The 7,333-nt window shown below is 36.2% G+C and overlaps 1 pseudogene; it reads left to right on the top strand.

Annotated features, from left to right (window-relative positions):
- The first annotated feature begins 269 nt into the window (after positions 1-269).
- On the top strand, positions 270-5,397 carry LOC105107764 (probable mitochondrial-processing peptidase subunit beta; annotated as a pseudogene).
- The last annotated feature ends 1,936 nt before the right edge of the window (positions 5,398-7,333 follow it).

Below are 7,333 nucleotides of genomic sequence, written 5' to 3'. Positions count from 1 at the left end.
TCCTTTGGTTTTAACTGTTATGAAAGTTGGTGTCTTTGTAGCTTTGGGTCAATGGGACTTGACACGGTTCTTTCTATTTCTGGGTTGAGCATGTGGGAATTAGAATTGCATTTTTGTTGTTTTGCCTGTTGTGTCTAGAGAGTAGTGTTTTGTGTTCGGTGGTTGTAAAATTCTTTCTTTTGGGGTGGGTTTTGGTTTGTTTATGTGTAACGTTTTGTGCCTTTGGTTTTAACTTTTATGAAAGTTGGTGTCTTTGTAGCTTTGGGTCAATGGGATTTGACACGGTTCTTTCTGTTTCTGGGTTGAGCATGTGGGAATTAGAATTGCATAGTTATCTACGCTTCCTGGTTTTTAATTTAGAAATGCTGATGGTTGTTGATTTACTGACAAGTAAATGAGGGATGTCATTGTTGTTTGCAAGTGTGGGTCATTTAGTTAACTTTTTTGGTGTTTGTTTTATGAAGTTTTTCAAATAGAAGGTGTGGTGTTTGTTTGTCGGGTAGTTTTAGATGTCAGGTCCTAGCATCAAAGTTTCAAACTTGTTTAAATGAATCCTGGTTATGGAGAAATGGTCATGTATTTGTTAGTGAATGGTTTTAAATGTTATGTTCTAGTGATAAAGTTTTAAACTTGCTTAACTTGATCTTTGTTGTAAGCATACTGAGTTGTTTGCTATGCTGTGTACCGAACAAAATGCTCGATTGCTTTTCAAAGTTATGAAAGGGGATAATTTTCATGTGAAAAATGTGTTGTTGTATTGTACTTCCAGTAACATTTTACTGCGGGCGTTCAGTTTTCTTAGTTCAACATTTTCTATGGATATAGCCTTATTTGATTTTGCTTCCTGCTTCTAACAGTTATAAATGATGTATGTGGAAAATTGTAGGTTGAGGGGCAAACCGAGGAAGTAATTTTTGACCATTTGCATGCAACTGCTTTTCAATACACTCCTTTAGGTAGAACTATTCTGGGACCTGCTAAAAACATCGAGACAATATCCAGGGATGATCTTCAGAACTATATACAAACACACTACACAGCTCCCAGAATGGTAATGCTTTATGTTATTTTACTTTTGTACAAGATGGAGTTGTGGGACTGCTGAACGATTATTTCCATTTTCCTTTCTGCTTGCTATTAAGATTGAAGGCCTTCTGTTGAAATTCTTATCATGGGTATTTGTGTGACTTTCATTTCAGGTGATTGTCGCATCAGGGGCTGTGAAGCATGAGGAATTTGTTGGGGAAGTAAAGAAGTTGTTTACGAAGTTATCATCTGATCCAACTACTGCTGCACAGTTAGTTGCCAAAGACCCTGCATATTTCACTGGTTCTGAGGTGGGAAGATGTAACTTGAAATCCATGCCTTCTTTCTATGCCTTTTTCTTTCTCTAAACTACTGTTTCCGCTTATTGTTGTGAAAAATCAGGTCAGGATAATTGATGACGATGTTCCTCTGGCACAATTTGCTGTCGCTTTTCAAGGAGCATCTTGGACAGATCCAGATTCCATTGCTTTGATGGTCATGCAGGCTATGTTGGGTTCTTGGAACAAGAGTGCAGGAGGTGGAAAGCACATGGGGTAACCTCTCCTCTCTCTAATTTACCACATTTGCCGCTATTCATCTTTAAAAAATCATTTGTATTAGGGGAGGCTTCATTTAACAGTTTAGGAATTTTATTATAACATTTCTGGAGAGCAAATTTGTACAGTGGTCTGTATTTACAGAAATTGTGTCGACTCATGAGCTACAAATGGAATCCCTTATGCTGGTGGAGTTATAAGCAATTAAGCTTAAAAAATAAGATTTTTCAAACATTACATTTAATAGGGCTGCGTGATTAACCCCTAAGGTTTCAATGATCATTCTTTTCTATGTTTTTCCACATCCTAACAAGTTTCAAAGTTTAACTGGCTGACTATTTGAGACACTTTTGTCTTGTTAGCAAGGGCATTGATTAAATCTCAATCATTGGACAGTTCTGAACTACCACAAAGGGTTGGCATTGATGAAATAGCAGAAAGCGATGGCTTTCAACACAAACTATGAGGACACTGGTCTTTTTGGTGTTTGTGCTGTTGCGAAGGTATGGAGATTTTTCTTGTTTTCTTATTATTTGGAAAAATGTAGCTTTAGCATAGTCGAGCAAGGAATGGAAAAGGTGCAAGTAACTTTGGAATGAATCTTAATGTGTCAATAATGTTTTCACATAGCCTCCAATAGGAACTTGACTGGCACTCTCTCTCATCATGTAATTTGGTTCATCAACCAATGCATAACTCTCAGTAAATCATGCTTCTGAGAACTTTTATGAAGTCAGTTCCAATCTTGCACTGCTTTGACTGGTATATAATTGGAAATTGTATGCCTTCCTAGGTAATGCTACATTATGTGTTTGTGGCCCACCATCATTTCTTCCCATCATCTCTCTTTTGCTGTCTCATTTAAATTAGTCATTAAAGATTTGTTACTTGCTGATTCGTCTTTGAAAGCATAAGATGTTCAAGTGTAGCAAGTCTCTGCTATGATATATATATCATGATAATTAAGTCATTTTGCCTTTTGATTGGATTCTTGTTTAAGATGTTTTTTCCCTCTTTTCTCAATGAAAAAAATTGTCTGATGCTTTGTTTTCAGCCGGATAGCTTGGATGATTTAGCCTGGCCAATCATGCACGAGACATCTAAGTTATGCTACAAGTTTCAGAAGCTGATGTAATGCGTGCTTGTAATCAGGTGGTTACTAATGTTCATCCTTCGTTGGCTGATCTTTTAGCTGGTGCAAAGGCTTTCAAATTATTTTCATCTAATTTATCTTATCTCACCAAAACCTAAGTTATTAATTATGACAAGATTGCTTGATTAGGAGATTCAAAGGGAACCCCCCCAGCTGCCACGCTGTCTCCCCCAACCAATCTAAACAGTTACAGAATGATGAAAGTTTTTACAAGATATGAAGAGATTTTTTTCTTCGTTAGATTCAAGATTTTTTTCTTAATTATTTCTAGCACTCCCCTTTACTCTGCAGGTATTGGTTTGGTGAGGACATCTGCCATTTGCTGGCAACGCATTCCCTAATTCTTCCTTTGCTAGCAAATTGAGACTCTGAAAATTAGATGGCCATATCTGTATTGCCACAACATTACTCGCCCACGCTCTCAGTTCTAAGACCATCATGAAGAATAACAAGACCTTGTTAGGAGAACTATTTGATTTCGTGAAGGATTCATGACCTTTTCTCGTTATTTGTAGCTAAACTCTACTCATTGATTGGTTGAGATTTATTTGTTTTGTTTTATTTTTGGTAAGGAGAATCTCAAAATCAGATTGGTTGAGAATTAACTGCAGCTTGTACAGATCACTCTTATATAATATAATTTCCTACAATGTCACTCCTGATTTAGAAAGGAAATTTTTTTTTTCCTATACTACCGGATGACAGCTGCCTTGTTAAATTTCCTACAATGTTATGTTTTACCCTTCAAATATATACATATATAGCAGCAGTCACGAGAAGGAGTATTTATATCTCCTCTTTCTTTTGCTTTTTGCTTCAGAGTAGGTTTATTATATCATTATCATTATTATTTAACTATCAATAGAGCATCAAAGGCTAATGAAACTTGAATTCCAGGTATTTCTAATTATAGCTCTTCTTGTATTCTTTATTTGGATATACAATATTTATATTTTGTTAATACATGTATGTATATAGTCTATGATTTAGCTTTAATTAATTTTAGTAGTGTATAAAATATGATCAGTCAGCCACCAACTAAACTTAATATGTGACAGATTGTGCATTCGAAAGTAATTTTGACAATAACAATAACAGCTAACAAAACAGATATAGAAAAAAATAACATAATAATTTATAAAATAGTTTTTTATAATATATAATACTTGTTTTACTCTCTTTCAACTTGTTATCTAGAATCAAGAAAATTTATACATAGGCCCATATTATAATTTCAAAATAAATAAAAACAATAAATCAAGCTATTTTTTTTCTTGATCTTCTTCAACTTGGGGTTCATCTTCTAGCATTGATTTTTAATAGTTCCAAAAACAATTAAGGTCCATTGATGCAACTAATGTAGAAGGTATTGCATCTTGATCATTACCTAATATTTTTTTCACTTTAAGATTTGATATGACTGAATAGATTTCAGTATCCATATCTGTAGTACTGTCTTGTGAGACATCGACCATATTCCTTTCAATCTTGAAACTTTGCTGCTTCATGTTTGTGCCTTGGTTTGTAATCAAGGCTCTTAAGATCGAATGGTCTTGCATTAAAATAGAACCTGGATTTTGTAAGTTTCCTGATACCGGGACAGCTTGAGGAGTGTACAATGGATCCAAAAGTAGGATTCGTGGAAAAACGTCTAAAGGGTTTGTTGAAATTGCTAAAAGATGATTGTCAAAGCTATCAATTTGAAGTGAAATCAGAGTTGTAATCTACTTTAGTTACTCATTTTTTCCTTACATTTGGCTGCATATGGTTGCAGCTACTTACTTATGGTCGAAGAATCCCATACGCCGAACTGTTTGCTAGGATTGATTCTGTCGATTCAAGCACTATCAAACGTGTTGCAAACCGATTTATTCATGACCAGGTACAAACTATAGAATACCCCAAGTCTTATTGTTATCTTAGATCCTGCTTTAACATCAACTAGTTTCTAACTGTAAGAATTATGTTGAAGCTAAGAAGCTCTGTTAGTTGCAGCAGTTGAATTTCCATCTCAAGTTTTATGTCCATTTATCTATTTCTTTCTTCTATAAGAACTTTTAAAACGTGTCAATTTGTTAAAGTGGGAAAGTGTTTTTCAAATAGCAAGTAAACAAGTGCACAAAGAGCTAAATCCTAATGATAAATGTTTTTGCCTGTTAAAGAACCTAGCACATAAAAAATAAACCCTACTGATTTTTATCGTTTGAAAAAAATCACGTGCAAATGGGGCAGGCTTGGGAGTTTTGGATAACATGTGTTAATGTTATGTTATTGCAGGATATTGCAATTGCAGCCATGGGTCCCATCCAAGGGTTGCCTGACTACAACTGGTTCAGGCGCAGGACCTACTTGAATCGTTACTAGATTGTGCCAGGCGTTTGTTTATTACGGCATCCTTGTGTATTGTGCAGTTGCCAAACATTTTACTGCTTCTGCACGCAACGATATCTTCTGAGAGCCCTCACGGCTGCCTAAGCCCCATTTTTTTTAGGTTTTTGCTTCTGTAATGATATCATTGTTAACAGTAATAAGCGAATGCAGTCTCCAATATATGCCTAGGCTGCTGAAAAGGATTTCAAATTCCGTGCATTTAAAGCTGATGTATGAGCTTGCATCTTCCCCTTCTTGAATAGGATAAAAATACATGTCTCTATTTTCCAACTGCCACCTGCAAGCTAGCTACCTCGCTTAAGGGTTGCTCGCATGCAGTTGGAACCACTTGAACCACAATCAATAAATGCTGTCGAGATATTTGCAAACTAGGGCAAACTAGGGCTTGGCCTAGCGGTTATATGCCTAGGCTGCTGAAAAGGATTTCAAATTCCGTGCATTTAAAGCTGATGTATGAGCTTGCATCTTCCCCTTCTTGAATAGGATAAAAATACATGTCTCTATTTTCCAACTGCCACCTGCAAGCTAGCTACCTCGCTTAAGGGTTGCTCGCATGCAGTTGGAACCACTTGAACCACAATCAATAAATGCTGTCGAGATCTTGGTCCCCCATTCCAAGGAACTAAGAGTCTCCTTCCTCTTATGTTGGATCTGTACATCTTACCTTTTTATTTCAAGTATTTTGCTTTGGTTTTCTCCCGTAAACAGTTATCCAGAAAGGACGTTCATTCCAAGGGCTACTGTACGTATATACGTACATAACTTGCGTTTCAGTAGCCAGGGGTTTTTCATGCACACCAAAATTAGAAGTTTCTTCGAAAACAGTTTCGGACAACCCCGATTTCTCGTTGAATTTAGACCTTAGAGCAGGACTAGTCATGCTTTATTGCGAGCTGGATTAGAAATTAATGTTTAGATATGTATGTGTCTGAGAGCGTTGTCAAGAATGTAAATTGAAAAATTAGGCATTCGTTTAATAAAACCAATTAATAATCATGTGCGTTTAATAAAGGTTGAGGAAAAAAAAATCATAAATGATAACCAAAGTCAAAAATTAAGTTAATGAATAGATACAAATAAAAAGGTATGATTTCACATCAATCATGCTAGTTTTTTTTTTCCCATTATATCAATGTTTTTATTGAAAAAACTTAAAATTCAATCAAAATAAAATTACAAAATTATATTAGCTTGGTACGATCTATTCAACCTAACAAGTCCATACGCAACATTCATTTCATCCACAACTTAATTTGACTAAAACTAAAACTTCAGGTTATTGTCTTTATTTTTGTAAAAAAATAAAAAAGAATTTGGTAAATAATATCATTAAACCCTTTAATTTGTAAACCATAAATTGCTAGAGACTTTGTGCGCTCGCGCGCGTGTATTCTATTTTAAAATGGTATTGGTAACATGATAGGGAATAAGGGCTATTATGTGTGGACACAATATGATTGATGGCCATGGTTGGTGGCAACCATGCTTGACATAGTAAGAGTCAAATGGTGGGTGCCTAACCAAAAAAAATGTTACCCACATTGTTGATCAAAGGAAGAAGATTCTCTCCCACATCAGCTATAAATAGATAGTGTCATTGATAGCTTATCACCACAAAATAGAAAGAAACACAGAGAGAGAGTTGAGTTGAGTAGAGAAGTTTTTTCTCCTCCTTCTTGTTTTGTTGTTTGTATTACTTTTGAGCTTGATTAATACAAACCAGAAGCTCCGTGGAGTAGGCAGGTTGTCGAACCACGTAAATTGATGTGTGTTTGAATGCTTGAATGTCCTAACAACTGGTATTAGAGCTTGTTCTTGAAAAAGAGGGTCTTTGATCCAAACTCAAAAATCAAATTTCTTAAAATGTGTTTTGGAACATACCATCGTGAAAAGGACGACGAGAGGAGTCCACTAGTGAAAACCCGGTGAAAATCCAGTGTCCTGCATGCCCGCACGCGCCTCCACAGCACTGTCTAAGCGCACCGACGTGCCTCACGCGCGTCATGTGTCTTCCTCGCCTATTTCCTGCAACTTGACCTGCCACGTCATCAGTCACGTCAGCAGTTCTGCACAGTCATCAGACACGTCACATGACACATCAGCAGTCTGACCAGTCAAAATGCCACGTCTTCAGTCACGTCATCGACCACGTCAACTCTGCCATGTCAGTCGAAAATCTTTGTGGATCTGCCACGTCAGATTTGGT

The sequence above is a fragment of the Populus euphratica genome, unplaced genomic scaffold, assembly GCF_000495115.2.
Source record: "Populus euphratica unplaced genomic scaffold, PopEup_1.0 scaffold169.1, whole genome shotgun sequence".
NCBI classification, from domain to species: Eukaryota; Viridiplantae; Streptophyta; class Magnoliopsida; order Malpighiales; family Salicaceae; genus Populus; species Populus euphratica.
The sequence above is the reverse complement of the archived record's forward strand: the minus strand, read 5'-3'. Positions and strand labels throughout refer to the sequence as shown.